Genomic DNA, 19,143 nt, shown 5'->3' with positions numbered 1-19,143 from the left:
AAGGTGCATCTGCCCTTTAAAATCAGTTTGTCAATGTTACTGTAACAGACTCCCCATGCAGTCAACTGCAGTTTACCTCTGGAAATTTGCCTTTGGTTGCAGTTACGCAACTCTGGGGTATCTGTCGTTTGTTGCAGTTGTGCGACTATGGAGTTAGTATATAAAAGCGGTGAAGCACCCCACATAAAATACTTTTATTTGTGTATGCGTGTGTAGAAGTGCGGGGGGTGAAGAAGTTGTTTTACTTGTAGAGGTTGGTATGCTTCAGTGTGCAGTGTTATGAATGAATGTGCTGTTTTATGTGGTATGACTTGTAATGGCATGATCACAAAAGGAATCTTACTTTACTTCTTATAATTAGCAGTTTTCTATATCTGGTATTTTCAGTGTGTGTGTGGTGGAAGTGTTTTTAAATGAAATGTTTGTTGGTATATATTTTATATACACAGATATATATATATATATATATATATATATACATACACACACACACACATTCAAACAAAATTTTGGGAAACATCTTCCATCTCTTCATTATAAATAATTATCACCTACAATGAAAGTAACAACTAATGACAGTAAATTCTTTTCACCATAGCTCGGGTGATTCAGTATACAACAATCATTCACCAGTCAAAAAGCTCCAGCAGTAAATGCTCTCTAACTGGATGGTCAAACATCTCTTACATTTTCTTCCACCACTCTAAACATTCTGAACTGTTCCATATTGAACACTTGTGCCAAAAAATAAGCAGCATTAACAAAGTTTAAATTTAAACAGCTAGCTCCGTTGCCATAACCAAATAAAGCCCTGACTACAACCCAGGAATCCAGAGATGGATTAGTGTCTCAGTCCCCTGCTGGAGGTGGAGAAAAGGAATGATGCAGCCGAGCTAGCTCACCCTTCTTTGGGGGGAGGTGGTGTGTGTACCTCGGTACACTTGTGCAATGGAATACACTATACAATTGGCAGGTCTTGTAGAATCCTGCAAGGTGAGGTAGAGTTTGTGATTACATATGTAAGAAGGCAGGTGTGTGCATTATGACAGCCCACTGCATGCCATTTCTCTGGATGCTTTGGGGCATGTGCAAAGGAAACTTAGGGCCTTAAGGAAAAACCCTGATCCTCATGCAGATGATAGCATTACTCCAAGCAGGCTTGACTGTGCCTTCAAGGGAATAACCCTGGGATCCTTTTTGCCAGTAGTCAGTTCATCTGGCTACCACAGAGACCCTCAATTCTTTACCCAAGACTGGTGAGCTAGCAGTGGGGATTCACCCCCCTCTTCCAAAAGACTTTTACCACCCCGTGGGCCACCACCTGAACCCTGGCTATTGGTACTACAGTCAGGTCTCCATCCCTCTGTGTTGAGGAATCGGCCATTCTCCCCTACATTTTCCATCTAAACATGAATGTTGTTCATGTTTAGACAGAAACATGAAAGTTGTTCAGCATAACAATATCTAGAAAATGACCGTCTTTTAGCATACAGCCTAGTACTTATTTTGAAATGGACAAAATTTCAATCATACATCCCCTTTAAAATTTTAAATAACTTAAAATAAAAAAATGAATACCAAATGCAGTAGATACACACATGCTATTCAGCTCTACAAAGTGACTGATGATTAACAAACCTATTTTTTAACAGGGGTACAAATACATCCAAAAATAAATGCATTATTAAGTATTAACCAATTATATTTCAGAAAGATCTTTTAGCCTTAATTCTACCTAGATATCAATTTACTTACAGGAAAGGAAGAACATTAGCTTTTCTTTTTCTTCTTTCAAATTTCCTTAGGTTAGAAGTAAAATTATATCCAAATTGCTTGTTGGATGTCCACTTTATGGTGCATGTCAATATGTTTGTAGGACTAAACACTGATCAGTTATTAATATGAGAAGTGTTTCAAGCAAGAAAAGCATCACAAAAATATAGAAAATACTGTTTGTTACTTATCAATGTATGACTTCTAATGTTGATTGTTACTTATAAATGTGTGACTAAGTGGAACACACTTGAAACAGTTTTCTTTATTTTTTGCATTTAAGTGATTTGAAGTGTGTAAAAACATGTAGCATCTATTTAAACCCAAACTTACACATTTAGTGGCCAGATTTGTGTTTATAGGCATACACTACTTTTCTGGTTTTAAGCACAATAATTTGTAGTAAAAAAATAAGAAATTTAGAGAAAGTACTTTGCACCCCCCCCCCCCACTCACCAACCAGACTCAATGTTTGCATTTTTTTTTTGCCCACCACATAGCAATATAAACATTCATTATATTACATTTTTTAATGTAACAATTATGGGGCATACTACAATGAATTTGTACAGGAAGCACTTTAAAAAGCTTTATGTTGACTTTTCTTAAAAATATGTTTTATACAATATGTTTCTTTAATTCATCAACATATTGAGCTATGTACTAACAGTGTTTTAAATTCCACTGGTGGCAGTTGGCCAATTTGATTACTTCACAAGTATTTAAAATGTTTGGCTTTGACAATAACATTGCACTGAATAAGGCCTTTGTGTTGTGTCAGGAGGAGTGATTTTGAATAAAGGGGATTATTCTTAAAGATATATGAGGTACTGGTTGTTTGTATAATAGTTGTTTACCTCATAGTCACAAGGTACAGAGCTTGATTCTCAACCTTAAAAATAAAATTGGCTAGACATAAAAATGGTCTGCACGGGCAACTAGCCTAGTATTTACCTATGAACACCTATCAAATGTCAAGCCAAATGGTAAATCAAATATATAATGGTACCATGTGAAAAATTATCTTAGCAAGTAATACACAGGTCATAATTTCCTTACATAACTGTAGCAATGGCTTATCATTCTTGCTCAGGGTAAGAGAAAAATCTTCAAATCATGTAGGAGTCTACAAAAAGTACAGTTTTGTACCTACCATAAATGTAGATGTTCGAAGATCCACATTGCTGCAGTCCTTACATATGGGTAGTCCGCTGTCCTCGGTCGGCCCGAATACCAAAGTATTAGGCTGACGTCGGTCAAGGCGCTTAAAACTGACATCAGGACGTCAGGGTACAAAAGCGCATGACCGACGTCATTTCCTCAGTCTTTTCTTGCCCCAGATGTCAGAAGGCCCTAACAAAAAAGGCCAAAGCCAAAAACCAGCAAAACCTAACCAACCACCCGTGCACTAACCATATTTACAATATGTACAACACAAACCACACCACCACCTTCAACAACAGAGGGGAAGGAGGGAGGGTAAATTGGACTGCAGCAATGTGGATCTTCGAACATCTACATTTATGGTAGGTACAAAACTGTACTATGTTCTTCATCTCACATTGCTGCAGTCCTTACATATGGGTAGAATCCCAAAGCAGAGGTAAGGGAGGATGGCAAAACTATAAAGCATTAGGCGCTGCTAACATGCCTTGTAAAATTGCAGTGGCAAATCCAGCCCTAGATTTAGAGTAAAGTGGAAGGTGATAATGCTTAGAGAAAGTATGCACTGAACTCCAAGTAGCTGCTTCCAAAATATCTTTAGTAGCCACCCCCCTTAAAAAAGCTGTAGAAGTGGCAGTAGCCCTAGTGGAATGAGGCCTAATCCCAGCTGGAATCTCCTTACCATGATGGGAATAACAGAAAGCAATACAAAAACCAATCCACTTAGAAATAGTTTGTTTTGAAACAGGTTTGCCCTGAGAACCCAAAGCAAAAGAAACAAACAACTGCTGAGACTGCCTGAACCCTTTAGTTCTGCTCAAATAATATCGCAACTGTCTGTGTATATCCAAAGTGTGCAAAATCCTTTCGACTTTATTTTGGGGGTTTGCATAAAAGGTAGGCAAATGAATAGTTTGGTTTAAAGCCACACTAGAAACCACTTTAGGCATAAAAGAAGGGTTAGTACGCAAAGACACCCTATCCTTGTGGAAAATTAAGAAAGGCTCAACTGCCATAAGGGCCTGTAATTCAGAAACCCTTCTCGCAGAGGTAATGGCCAACAAAAAAGCAGTCTTCCATGATAAATATTTCAACTCTGCCGATGCTGCAGGCTCAAAAGGTTGTAGAGTGAGTTTCTCCAACACAAAATTGAGATCCCAAGCAGGAGTAGGAGCTCTACGTGGGGGTCTTATATTCTTTGCCCCTCTAAGGAATTGCTTAAACAAAGGCTGAGAAAATAATGGTGGGTCACAGTCATAGTGAGCAGAAATTGCTGCAGCATGAACCTTTATAGAGGAGAAGGACAAACCTTTGTCCAGTAACTCAGTAAGGTATTGAAGCGCAACACTTAAATTAGGTTTAGAAACATCAAAGTCCTTTGCAGTACTCCAAAATAAAAATCTCCTCCATTTATCTGCGTAAACTTTCCTTGTACTAGGCCTTCTGGCCTCCAAAATAACATTCAAAACTTGTTGTGGAAGCTGAGACCCTACAGGGTTTAAAACAGAATATGCCAGGCTGTCAGATGTAGAGAATGAAGTTTGACATTGAGTAAATGACTGTTCTCCTGAGACAGCAGGTGAGGAATCAAGGCAAAGGCCATGGAGGCTCCTGTACCAGACTTCTCAGTAATGGGTACCAGTGCTGTCGAGGCCAATCTGGAGCTATTAAAATCATGTTTGGCTTGTCCTGTCTGACCTTCAGCAGTACCTTTGGGAGGAGAGGCAGAGGTGGAAAGGCATACACGTGAAGATTGCTCCAATTGAATGAGAGAGCATCCACTTTCTAAGCTGTGGGATGAAACCTTTTGTGCAAAACTTTGGCAGCTGGTAATTTAGTGGAGAAGCGAACAGATCTATGTCTGGAGTTCCCCATAACACTGTCAATCTCTGAAATACATGAGGATCCAATTTCCACTCGTGGGGATCCATAATTTGTCTGCTCAACACATCTGCTAAGGAGTTCTGTGCTCCTGGCAGAAACCTTGCCTGAAGATTTAGCTGTAAACTGAGAGCAGTCTCCCACAAAATCAATGCTTGTCTGCATAGAGGATAAGAATGTTCCCCTTGCTTGTTGATGTACCACATGACAGTTGTGTTGTCTGTTTGAATCAACACCTGCCCTGGAAGAAGTAAATCCTTGAAAGCTATCAATGCAAATTGGACTGCTAACATCTCCTTCAAGTTGATATGTAGATGTTGAAGTCTGGCAGGCCACGTGTCTTGTACCCATTTTCCATTTAGATGAGCTCCCCAAGCTTTGTCTGAGGCATCTGTCGTTAAAATCTGACTCGCCTCTGGCCGGGTCACAGAGAGTCCCTTGTTTAGGTGACATTCCTGAGCCCACCACAAAAATTCCTTTTGAATGCAAGGTATTATCTGAATGACAGTGTCCAAATCTTGGCAGTGCTGTGTCCATACATTCTTGAGATACCATTGTAGCTTCCTCATATGCAGTTTGGCATTGGGAAGTACCAGAATACAAGATGCCATGAACCCCAAGGCTTGAAGGACTGTCCTTGCAGTCAGCCTGGACTGACGAGACAACTGGTGGAAGTAAAGAGAAAGATTCTTTTGTTTGTCCGGGGTCAAAAAGGCCATCTGGGATGCTGTATTCAGTCTCACACCCAGAAAGCACATGTCCTGAGAGGGTACTAGACTGGACTTTATTTCATTCACAGAATACCCCAGGCATCTTAACACTGCCATCACATACTGTAAATGATGAAGAAGTTCGTCCTTTTCTTGAGCCAGAATCAGGCAATCGTCCAAATAAGGATAGATCTGTATTCCTCTTAGCCTGAAGAAAGCTACCACTGGAGCCAGAACCTTCGTGAACACTCTGGGTGCAGTAGATAAGCCAAAGGGCAATGCAGAGAACTGATAATGTGAAGTCCCAGCCCGAAAACGCAGATACTTCCTGCAACTGGGCCTGATAGGAACATGAAGGTAAGCCTCCTTGAGATCCAGAGTCACCATCCAGTGATCTTTGCCCAGCAGAGGTAAAAGCTGTTGTAACGTCAACATTTTGAACTTGGGAATGTCCAGATATGTGTTGAGGATAGATAAATCCAAAATTGGTCTCCACGTGTTTCCTTTCTTTGGTACTAGAAACAGGCGAGAATAGAATCCTAGGCCCACTTCTGGCAGAGGGACCGGTTGTATGGCCCCTATTTGAAGTAGTAGAGAAATTTGTTTGCGAGCCTCTAGTCTTTGCTGAGGAGGAACGTCCGGCATGCCTTTGAAAGGAGGCAAGGTATGGAAATAAAACTTGTAACCCTGGTGTATGATATCCAATACCCATTTGTCTTGGGTAATCAACATCCAATTTTCCTTGAAGAGTGCTAACCTTCCTCCCAAAGGTGCTGCCAGGCAAGAAGGATCTGGCAGCTGAAAAAGTAGGTCATTGGGCCTGTTTACGAAAGGACTGGCCCCTGCCCTCACCCGAAGATTGTGCAGGTGAACTCTCTGTTCTAGGCCTGAAAGAACTTTGAGCTCTGCCCCTACCACGTCTAGATCTACCCCTACACTGAGAATCATAAGAAGGATATGTCCACCCCTTAGCAGGCCAATTCCTACTAAACTTCGGAGGCTGAACTTGCAAAAAATCTTTAACAGCCTGCATAGACTTAGCCTTGTCTTCCATTTTCTTCAAGACTGACTCCACAGGTGAACCAAACAACACATCAGACTGCAAAGGAGCATCCAAAATCCTTGTCTTAACATGGTCAGATAAATTCTGATCCTTCAGCCAGGCGTGCCTGCGAAGAACTGAGCCAGTGGCGGCCACCCTAGACGAGGCCTGCACAGCATCAAAACCACACTGTAATGAATGCTTACCCACCTGTTCAGAGACATGCACCAAATCTTGTAATTCTTTACACTCAATGCCTTCCGCCAGAGCATCCACCTTAGACTTCAATTGAGAAAGAAGAAAGTTTTGATATTTCAACATATGAAACTGGCAATTCAAAGCCCTCATAGCTAAGGTAGAAGATGTATAGACCTTCTTTCCCCATCTATCCAAAGCTCTGGCTTCTTTATCTAGAGGAACCGGATTTTTACAACAGAGGCCTTGACACCCTTAGGTCCCTGACTAATAGTTTCTGGGTCCGCCCTAGGACTCTTATAAAGATATTTATGAGCCTCAGGCACCCTGTAATACCTATCCGGTTTAACAGGAGCAGGAGGCAGAGAATCAGGATTAAGTGAAGCCTCTGCCAACACATCTTCCACAACATCCAGAACAGGGGTATAGCCAAGGGCCTATGCTGGGGTAACAGCAAAACTCCCTAAGCCTTTTCCTAGAATCAGAGAAGTCCTGACCTTCCCACTTAAAATGTTCCCTCATAGAATGAAGTGTCTCTGAAAAAGAAAAATCCTCTGGAGGAGAAGCAGAAGGAGTGGAATCATCTGCATCAGAATCAGAATAAGGAGAGTACTCCTGCAAGTCTTCAGCTAAAGACTCTGAAACATCCGAAGCCTGCTCAAAACTTCCCAACTCTGGCTCCACCCTAGGCCTCTTATCAGGAGGGGGCAAAGAACCTCTAATCAGAGTAATCAAATCTTCTGCCATTTTAAGCATGTGCTTCTTGGGCACAGACCCTGCTGAACTAGGAGTGACACCAACAGAAGCTAAAACTGGCCTGCCTCTGGGAGAAGCCTTGGAAACCGAAGGAGAAGGCCTAACCACCCTAGGAAGGGAGGGGAGTACAGTAACTTGAGAAGCCCCTTCAGCCTGACCTGCCTCCTGAGAGACCACCTCCTGCAAAATCAAAGTCTCCCCCTGAGACTCCAGAGAAGTCTCCGTCGGAACCACCGGTTCCACTGAAGCCTCTAAAGAACCGGCGTCCGGAACGGACGACTCATCTTGCCTGGATTTAACTGCTTTGTCTTTGCGCTTCTTCAGAGAAGCGGCGCGGAGAATCCGACGGCATATTATAATTGCACCGCTTCCCAAAGACCAGCCTAGCACAATCTAACCTTCGCTTAATAGTGCGTTTATTGAACCTAGCACAAAAGCGACACCCAACAACGTCGTGCTCAGGCCCCAAACAAGGAATACACAAAGAATGATAATCCCTATGCGGTATCTGTTTCCCACAAGAAATACAGTTATTCACTTTTTCTGACATCCGGTAAAACACTGAGGCAAGAAAAACCAAAATATTCTAACGGGTACTTAGCCAACTTGGATTCGGTCTGAAACTCCGAATTCGAAAAATTTCAGAACGCCGAACGGCACTTGCAACGCTGCTTCTGCATCGGACCATGCGGCAAAAAAGACTGAGGAAATGACGTCGGTCATGCGCTTTTGTACCCTGACGTCCTGATGTCAGTTTCAAGCGCCTTGACCGACGTCAGCCTAATACTTTGGTATTCGGGCCGACCGAGGAGAGCGGACTACACATATGTAAGGACTGCAGCAATGTGAGATGAAGAACATCTGTCTTTCTAACAAGAAAATAAAATAAGGATAGAATGTCATCTTTTTGGTAAACCAAATTCAGTTGCTTTTTTTTTTTCAAAAACTGATATGGTACATTTCGTGTTTATATATATATATATATATATATATATATATATATATATATATATATATATATCCCTATAAAATTTCCTTGTTTGTGAAATGTATAAGCCATTATTAGCAAGTCCTATGCTCATATGTCTCAGTCTATGAGCATTAAAGATACATTTTTAATTATAGCCGAGTATCAGAAACACACTCTCATTTTTAGATAAAATGGTCTTAATTTAGTGACATTTAAAATCCATATAAAAGACTATCACCTTGTACGTTGCCTATTACTATATATAAATATATTTTAAATTTTGTTCTAAGTTCCAGTACCCAGCACATACCACCTCATAATTTTGTTTGTTTCATAATCAAAATTTGGCTTTTTTAGATTATCCTTTATTTTTTTCAGCAACCAGTGACACGCAGTTGAAAAAATCTGTGAAAGTCCACATGGATGGTGCCATTACATTACTTTTTGTCCTGTCATATAACTTCACATTTCTTTAACACAGTTTTCATCTTCTTAGATCAAGTAAACCTTAAATGAAGGTCATATATTTTCTAATCTAAGAACTCTCCACTTAATTCCTAGTTTCCCTCCTCCTTCTCCTAATTCCATGGCTGTATCCCCACCAATCTTCACTATATGCCACCCGAGAATTCTAAATGCATCTCCTAATGTTTCTGTTCTATCACTGTACCTTTAACACTTACTGCTAAGGTCAAGCCTGCCTTTACCCTCCATCAATTCCCATAACAGATATGTTACTATTGCTTCATCCTCCTTCCCTGTTGCTTATTGCTTTCTTCCCTACTGTCATTATTACTACCATCCAGGGTTTTAAGTCACTTTCTGACTAACCGTCTCCAAGAGGAACATTTGCAGTGTTAATACTACCTCTCCCCCAATAACTCTTTTGTAATGAATGGACCGTGGGGATTATGCTCAGATATCCAGAGAAAGGCAAATCAGTCAAGTGCTACTGTAGCGCAAGATAAGATATTAACAAATATTAAGCACCCTCTGCTTAACTTATGGTCAGGTCTTGCGCTACACAGTCAAATCTGCCAGTACTGACCAGAAAAGACAGCAGCAGAATCAAATGGATTTGTTTCTGTCTGCCGTCCGTACAAGTAGTCTATCCCTGATTTCCTGTTATAAACTTTGAAAATAACTATAACAACAGGATGTGGGTTTGTCTGCACCTTCTGAAGGATATGATCTGAAACTAAAATATGTATGCCATTATTCTGTGAATTCAGTCCTCAGTAATTTGTCTGAACAGATTTTATGAGGAAAACACCAAGCATACAAGGGAAAAAAAAATCTGGACAGTTGACAGGCATGGCAAGGTGAGTGTGACTGTAAACAAACAAGATGGTGTTGAACTGTATTTCAGACAGTGATCACCAAGTGCTTTACAGCTTTAAAAGTCAGAAAAACACTTAAGAGCCCCCCCCCCCAAGAAACTAGTAGCACATGCAGCAGATAAAACCACCATGCACTACAATGAATTACCATCATGTCTACACAATTCTAGCCTTTAATTATGTGTTCTTGACATAAATGCCAAGTTTCACCTCAACAGCAATGTCTCACACAAACAACAACTAGGTTATGACTGGCAACCTGATCATAATCCTCTATATTACTTTCTCTATTTCTCCTTTAAATGGTGTCAACAATGGGGCATTCCCAAAAGTATGTTCCCACTTCCCTCTCCTCCTTGTGCTACATCTCCAATAATCTCTGACATCTGATAGCAAAAGTTCTTGAGGTAAAAGAATAATGCATGTATTTTTAAACAGGTCTAATCACATTAAAAATCAGTAAATATAGAAAGAACTAAGCCTATTCTATGCCTAACCATAGCAGCAGAAGGGTATGTGGATTTCATTTTTTCTAATACACTCATTTCCACTTAGACTTCTCTGAATTTTTTGTTCCGCATTTCCTTATTAACTACTTAATCGGATTTGAAACTAACATACAAAAATTACCTTTAATACCAAATTCTCACATTAATTCCTTTTAATCCTAATTAAAAAAAAAACTGCTTTTATATATATACATATATATATATACATACATATATATATATATATATATATATATATATATATATATATATATATATGTGTGTGTGTGTGTGTGTGTATACATGTGAAGCAATATGTTTGTATACAAACTGTAAAATTTACAAGGGGCAATAGTTTTACATATCTGAAAATGCATCACAGATTAGCAATGCGTACATGCAAAAAAAAAAAAACTAAACTTCTACTTTTTCTTCCTAAAACACTAACTCCAACATAAATCCCTCTTTCTCCATCACCTCCCTTAACAATACCATCATCAGACCAGAACCACATACTAAAGTACTAGGTGTCACCATAGATGATGAAGTAAAATTCGATGTACAGATCAATCAATACATAAAGAAAACGCACCATAAACTTGGCCTTCTGTACCATAATCATAAATTCCTTCCTCCCTTCTCCAAACCTTCCCTAGCCAAATCTCTCCTTTTACCGTCTCTTCTATATGCTGCTCCTGTCCTTACTAATCTCCAGTCTTCTCTTCTCAGCAAACTAGAGAAAACCTACAACAAAATAGCTAAGAAGAATCAAAATAGAGTCCAGAGTACAGTCAAGTGCAGCAAAAAATGTGCAAAGGTAAAAGTATAAACTGCAAGTAGACTTACAGAGCAGAAACTTTAATAAAACAACAAAAAAGCAAAGGTAAGCGCTTTCATGACTCACAGGTCGCTTCTTCAGACAATTGTACTTGCTAAAAACATTCATTTAAATAGTAGCTTACCATCACAGCTTAAAATCATTAACCAATTAACTAAGCTAACAGTTTAGAAAAATACTAAAAAAGACAGAGAAAAATCTCAGAAACATTTATAAAAGACATCTTAAAAACAAATAGTATGTTAAAAACAAAAACTGATTGTAAAAGTAGTGTATAACTACTTATGTTTAAGAGGGCATGCTTTCAAAAGGGGTTTTAAAGAAAACATTGTTCAACCCAGGATGTTTTTCTGCATTTACCAAGAGGATCCACTTTTGCTCAGCAGCCTCTGTTTGATTCTCTGTATCACCCCCTCGACTGGAACAAATGAGAACTTGTAAAATTAAAAACTTAAAACTGTGTGTCGAGTCATTATTCATAAAGTACAGTTTTGTACCTACCATAAATGTAGATGTTAGAGTGCTAATACAGCTGCAGTCATAACAGATGGGTTTTCCTGCCGTCAGGGGGGTCCTCGGTCGGCCGAATTCCAAAGTCTTGGTCCGGCGTCGGTTGTCGTCGCTTCTTCACTGACGTCAGTGCGACAGGGGTATAAAAGAACCAGCCGACGCCATTTTCTTCAGTTTTTCTTGCCCCAGATGTCAGGTGCCCCCAGAAGGAAGGCAAAACATAAATTTATGGAATACAGCAAATGCAATATAATCAAATAAAAACAGTAGTTGCAAGCAAATACATCATAAAAGAATAGCCCAATGAGGTTGTATGAGGAGGTGTTAGCCATAAGGCCTGTCCCAAGAGGGGAAGGAGGGAGGGAAACCTGGACTGCAGCTGTATTAGCACTCGAACATCTACATTTATGGTAGGTACAAAACTGTACTATGTTCATTGTGCATACAGCTGCAGTCATAACAGATGGGTAGAATCCCAAAGCTAATAAAGGGGTGGTAGGCACTAAGTAAAACTAGGAGGAGCCAGGATGCTCTGCAAGACTGCAGTGGCAAAGCCCGCTCTAGTTTTGGAGTATAATGGTAGGTGATAGTGCTTGGAGAAAGTATGTACAGAACTCCAAGTGGCTGCTTCCAAAATATCTTTGGTAGGAACCCCCCTGAGAAAAGCTGTAGAGGTAGCTGTGGCCCTTGTGGAATGAGATCTGATGCCTGTAGGTACAGTTTTGCCATGAAATGAGTAACAAAAGCGTATGCAGTGGGCTATCCATTTTGATTGTCTGTTTGGAAATAGGCTTCCCTTGAGCACCTGTAGCATAGGACACAAAGAGTTGCTCTGACTTTCTGAAAGGTTTTGTTCTGTCCAAGTAATAGCGGAGCTGTCTATGAATGTCCAAGTAATGCAGTAACCTCTCCCCCCTTTGTTTTGTGGATTAGGGTAAAAGGTAGGTAAGTGGATAGCCTGATTCAAGGCTACCCTGGATACTACCTTTGGCATAAATGAAGGATTGGTTTGTAAGGAAACTCTGTCCTGATGGAAAATGATGAAAGGCTGCACAGCCATGAGGGCTTGTAGTTCCGAAACCCTGCATGCTGAGGTGATAGCTAGAAGGAAGACTGTTTTCCATGACAAATATTGCAGATCTGTTGAAGCAGCTGGCTCAAAAGGAGGCAGGGTTAGTTTTTCTAGAATTAAATTGAGGTCCCAAGCAGGTACTGGTTGCTTCCTTGGGGGTTTTATATTCTTAGCCCCTCTGAGGAACTATCTTAAGAGAGGGTGAGAGAATAAAGGAGGATCAGTGTTGTACTCTGCAGAAATGGCTGAGGCATGGATTTTGATGGAGGAGAATGAAAGTCCACTGTTTAGCAGCTTGGCTAGGTACTGTAGTATTTGAGGTAAGTTCAGTATTCCAGGATTCTGACCCTTTTTCTGATTCCAGACACAAAACCGTTTCCATTTTGCGGAGTAGGCTTTTCTAGTAGATGGCCTTCTGGCCTCCAAAATGACATCCTGTACCTTCTTGGAGAGTAGGGTCTGCTGTGAATTTAAGGAATCCTCCATGAAGCTAGATTGAGTGTTTTCAGCTGACTGTGAAGAGTTTTGAAGTTGTGCTGAGTCAGTAGAAGAGGCATTACAGGCAGGATCCATGGTGGGGAATGTGTCAGGCTCCTCAGGAGTGGGTACCAGTGTTGTCTTGGCCAGTCTGGAGCAATGAGAATCATCTTGGGTCTGTCCTGGTTTTTAATAGAACTTTGGGCAGCAGAGGAAGAGGTGGAAAGGCATAAACTGTCATTGTCCTACTGAAAGAGTGCGTCCACTTTCCAGGCCTGTGGGTGAAAGGTCCTTGAGCAGAATTTTGCCAATTGGTGATTTCTGTGGGAGGCAAAGAGATCTATGTCTGGCCTTCCCCATTCTTGAATTATCTTTGAAAAAATTGAGGATGCAGCTTCCATTCATGTGGATCTGTCATATTTCTGCTTAGGTTGTCTGCCAGCGTGTTTTCCTTGCCTGGCAGGAACTGTGCTTGTAGCTCGATTTGCAATTCCAGAGCCATGTTCCAAAGAGACATGGCTAGCCTGCATAGGGGGTATGAATGGGTTCCTCCCTGTTTGTTTATGTACCACATTACTGTGGTGTTGTCTGTCCTTATCAATAGCTGGCCTGGATGCAGCAGGTCTTTGAAAGCTGTAATAGCATTTATTACTGCTAGCATTTCCTTTTGGTTGATCTGTAGGTGCTTTTCTTTTTGGGACCATTTGCCCCGAATGCACCAATCTGTCATGTGCGCCCCCCAGGCGTAATCCGAGGCGTCTGTTGTGATGACTTGATTTGCTTGAGGCTTGCAGAATGGTAGACCTGTGTTTCTTTGGCATGCTTGAGCCCACCACAGAAATTCCTTTTGAAGACATGGAATCAGTGGTATTATTGTTTCCAAACTGTGGCTGTGTTGAGACCATAGGTTTTTTAGGTACCATTGAAGTTTCCTCATATGCAGCTTTGCACATGGGATTAGTAGGATGCAAGATGCCATGAATCCCAGATCCTGCAGGATTTTCCTTGCAGTCAGTCTGGTGAAAGTTGCCAGTTTTCTGAAGTATTGAGTTAGTTGCCCTTGTTTCTCTGGCGTGAAGGTAGGCCATCTGGGTGTTTGTATCCAAGCTGGCACCCAGGAAAATTATTGTTTTGAGAAGGTATTAGTCTTGACTTCTTTTTGTTGACTGTGTGTATCCCAGAGATTTCAACAACTTTATTACAAACGCCAGGTGCTTTAGAAGTATGTGTTTGCTGTCCGCTTGGATCAGGCAGTCATCCCGGTATGGGTATATTTGTATCCCTTGAAGTCTGCAGAAGGCAATTACTGATGCCAGGCATTTCGTGAACACTCTGGGCGCAGTAGATAAGCCAAAGGGCAATGCAGAGAATTGATAATGGGTTGAACCTGCAAGAAATCTGAGGTATCTTCTGCAATCTTGTCTGATTGGGACATGCAGGTATGCCTCCTTGAGGTCCAATGTTACCAGCCAAGTCTCCTTGCCCAGCATGGGAAGAAGCTGCTGTAATGTGAGCATCTTGAATTTTGGCACGAGTAAAAAAGTGTTTAGGATGGATAGGTCCAAAATAGGTCTCCAATCTTTTCCTTTTCTTGGTACCAGGAATAGTCTGGAATAAAAACCTTGACCCTGTTCTTGTGCAGGTACCTCTTGAATAGCTTTCATGTCCATGAGATCTGAAATTTGTTTTTGTGCCTCTGCCCTTTGATTGTGTGGCAGGTTTGGCATGCCCCTCATTTTTGGAAGGGTGTGAAAGTGGAATCTGTAGCCTCTGTCTATAATGTCCAGGATCCATTTGTCTTTTGTGACAATATGCCAATTTTTTGAAAATAATGCCAGTTTTCCGCCTAAAGGCGCTGCCATTTGAGCCTTGCTTGGCATGCAAAGGGGAAAGTTATTGGTTCTGCTTTCTGAATGGCCGTGAACTATCCTCACCACCTCTGTGTAGGTGTTTGCCATTGCCTGCCTCTAAACGATCCTTGAGATTGCCCTCTACCCCTCGGGCACCTGTATCTACCTCTTTGGGGTCTGTCCGTGGCTGGAAAGGACCAATTTTTGGAAGGCCAATTTCTACTGAAATGTGGAGGTTGTACCTGTAAGAAATCTTTCACTGTTTGCATTGATTTTGCCTTTTCCTCCATTCTCTTTAATACCTCTTCAGCTTTAACACCAAACAATACATCTTTTTGCAGAGGTGCATCCAGTAATTTAGCTTTAACATGATCTGGTAAGGTTTGCTCTTTGAGCCAAGCATGTCTACGTATGACTGATCCTGTAACAGCAGCTCTACATGAGGCCTCTAAAGCATCAAAACCACATTGCAAGGTATGTTTACCCACTTGTTCGGCACTGTGTAACAAATCCTGCAACTCCTTCAAGTCTGGTTGTTCAGGTTGTGACAACTGTGATAACAGAAACTGTTGGTACTTTAACATATGAAACTGACAGTTTAATGCCCTCATGGTTAAGGTGGCCGAGGTGTATACCTTTTCCCCCCACCTTTCTAAAGCTCTGGAATCTCTCTCTGAAGGTAATGGATTTTTAGCAGTGGAGGCCTTAATTCCCTTGGGACCCTGTGAAATAGTTTCTGGGTCAGCCGCATGGCTTTTGTATAGAAACTGGTGTGAATCAGGAACCCTGTAATACCGGTCAGGCTTGACTGGAGCTGGAGGTAAAGAGTCTGGATTAAGGCAGGCCTCCGAATACACATAATCAAGTATGTCTAAGACAGGAGGTATAGCCAGAGGCCTGTGCTGAGGGAGCAAGAGGAAATCCCTAAGCCTTTTCTTGGAGTCTGAGTACTCTTGGCCCTCCCAGTGGAAGTGCTCCCTCAAGATATGTAAAGTTTCCCCAAAGGAGTAATCCTCAGGGGGGGAGACAGAGGGAATGGACTCCTCTGCATCTGAATCTTCAAAAGGGGAGTAAGAATGTTCCTGGTCTTCAGAATGTTCTGAAATAATGGAGGCCTGGTCCGAGGAAGGGGATTCATCCTCCACTCTGGGCCTTTTGTCCGGGGGGGGGGGGGTTGAGAACCCCTGATAAGAGTAATCAAATCCTCAGCCATTTTGAGCATCTGCTTTTTAGGCATGGGGCCTTGAGAATGGCCCTGTGTAGCTTGTCTTTTAGTATGCATGGCTGCTTTAGACTTAGTGAAGGCCTTGATGGAAAAAGAAGTGGAAGGCCTGAAGACACCTTGAGAGGTGGCAGGCCTATCTAAACTCTGAGTTTCACCGCCAAGAATGGCTTCGGTATCTGTAGTCGGGGTGTGGGCCGAAGAGCCTGCGACCTCGGGCACTGAAGACACCGCTAAGGAAGTGTCATCGGTAGTCAGGGGCTGCGTAGGCGCCTCACTGAGAACCGGACCACGTGTAGTCGGCTTTGGCGTGGTGTCGGTAGAAGTCGCGGACCTCGTATGTCGGTCCTTATCTTGGCGTCTTTTACTTAAAACTGGAGTCTAAGTATCCGACTACATAATGTAGTTAACTTTTTTGCCAAAAAAGTGTTGGGCGAACTCCGCCCGACGCTTAATAGTGCGTCTGTTGAATGTAGCACAAAAACGACAGGCCGAGACGTCATGGTCTGGGCCTAAGCAAGGAATGCAGAGGGAATGGAAATCCTTATGCGGTATTTGTTTCCCACATGAAATGCAATTATTAACTTTGTCTGACATCGGTCTGAGGCAAGAAAAGTTTCCCCAACGGGGTACTTAGCTTTTAAGAAGACTTCGGTTGAAAAATATTCGTAATCTCAGGAGCTGGCCGACCGGCACTTGCGAACTGCTTCTGCTTCGGGCACCGCGCGGCAAGAAAGACTGAAGAAAATGGCGTCGGCTGGTTCTTTTATACCCCTATTGCACTGACGTCAGGGAAGAAGCGACGACAACCGACGCCGGACCAAGACTATGGAATTCGGCCGACCGAGGACCCGCCTGACGGCAGGAAAACCCATCTGTTATGACTGCAGCTGTATGCACGATGAACATCATGTACTGCCAATGCATTAGTTTCCTTCTTGTTTCTAATGTGCCTATCCTCGTGGACTTAGGTGCATGTGGATGTGCTGATTTACGGCACAGATGTTGTTTTAATGATTTAATGGTCCAGTTCTTTCCTCTGGTATGTACGCTTTGTCAATGATGTTTTTATGTTTTGGAAAGCTAGCACTATTGAACTAGATTGTTTTGTCACTTTTTTACATAATACTACCAGTTTCCTCAAGTTCAGATATCAACATTCATACAATCATATAGAATTCTTAGATGTCTCTCTTGATAAATCTGACTTACAGAAGGTTTAACAGTAGTATTTACAAGAAGCCAACTGGAAAAAATACTCTTCTACACAAAAGGGGCATGCATCCCAAACATGTTACTAAAAATGTGGTTAAAGGTCAAATTTAAAGAACTTTAAGGTTGCACAATAATGATAATGAAGCTAGCAATGTCCTTTCAGAACTAACATCAGAATTTTTAGAAAGAGGCTATTCTGAATCAGAAGTGGACCTGTTTATTAAGGAAGCATGGACACAGAGATCCACTAATTGAAAACCATTTCTTAATTTTTCTAATGATGAATTGCTTCCATCTACATTATCTGGAAACACTTCTAAAAACTTTAGAGTTGTTTTGTAATATTATAATGATATTGATAACTATTGCAATATTATCAAGAAAAATTGGAATATTTTACGTGACATTTCAGGTTTTATTGAAAAGTTTGGTGAAACACCCTCATTCTCTTTTAAAAATAATAAATCATTAAAACATCTGTGCCATAAATCAGCACATCCATATGCACCTAAGTCCATGAGGATAGGCACTTTCCCATGCAGAAATTGTTCTGCTTGTAAGTTAATTTATAGTCAAGCACTGTATATACATCTTTCATGTCACTTTAAAATTTCTTTACATCACTATGCAGATTGTAGAACTGAGAATGTTGTTTATTTTGCCTTCTGCCAAAAATGTCATGCTTATTATGTTGGAAAAACAAATAGAACCTTCAAAGAAAGAGTTTTAGAACAAAACAGAGACATTAGAAACAAGAAGGAAACAAATGCATTGGCAGTACATGTTATGAATACTGACTCGACACACAGTTTTAAGTTTTTAATTTTAAAAGTTCTCATTTGTTCCAATAGCGGGGGTGATACAGAGAATCAAACAGAGGCTGCTGAGCAAAAATGGATCCTCTTGTTAAATACAGAAAAACATCCTGGGTTGAACAATATGTTTTCTTTAAAACCCTTTTTGAAAGCACGCCCTCAAACATAAGTAGTTATACAATACTTTACAATCAGTTTTTGTTTTTAACATACCATTTGTTTTTAAGATGTCTTTTATAAAAGTTTTTGAGATTTTTCCCTCTCTTTTTTAGTATTTTATTAAACTATTAGCTTAGTTAATTGGTTAATAATCTTAAGCTGTGATGGTAATCTACTATTTAAATTAATGTTTTTAGCAAGTACAATTGTCTGAAGAAGCGACCTGTGAGTCGTGAAAGCGCTTACTTTTGCTTTTTTGTTGTTTTATTAAAGTTTCTGCTCTAAGTCTACGTGCAACAAAATAGCTAAGTTTGCCTCCAATCTCCCATATAAATCCCATCACTGCCTTACCCTTAAGTCTTTGCAATGGCCTGAATTCCCCATACAACTGCTCCTCTCTCAACTGCATATAACACTTCATTCTTTTCAACCCTACTGCCTTGTCCCTCTATCTCTAATATTGTAGCACTATACAACCCCTAACGTCAGCTTCGTACATCTGACAAACATCTACACACCAAGAAAAATATAGGGAAGTCACTATACAAATACTCAACAGCCCACTTCTGGAACTCCCTCCCACATAATATAAGAAACATCTCTCATCTTTCCCAGTTCAAAGATGAACTTAAACACTATCGCCTAAACACCTGGTCCTGCCCCTGT

At 41.0% G+C, this 19,143-nt stretch overlaps 1 protein-coding gene across 1 annotated transcript in view; it reads right to left on the bottom strand.

Moving 5' to 3' along the window:
• The window catches only part of DHX30 (DExH-box helicase 30), a 1,694,732-nt gene that overhangs the window by 562,126 nt on the left and 1,113,463 nt on the right, over nucleotides 1–19,143 (bottom strand). The gene's annotated exons all lie outside the window — the stretch shown is intronic.

The sequence above is a fragment of the Protopterus annectens genome, chromosome 3.part0 (genome assembly GCF_019279795.1).
Source record: "Protopterus annectens isolate FY-2018-M chromosome 3.part0, PAN1.0, whole genome shotgun sequence".
In the NCBI taxonomy this organism is placed as follows: Eukaryota; Metazoa; Chordata; order Ceratodontiformes; family Protopteridae; genus Protopterus; species Protopterus annectens.
Note: the sequence above shows the minus strand (reverse complement) of the source record. Positions and strands in the feature narration are given on the sequence as shown.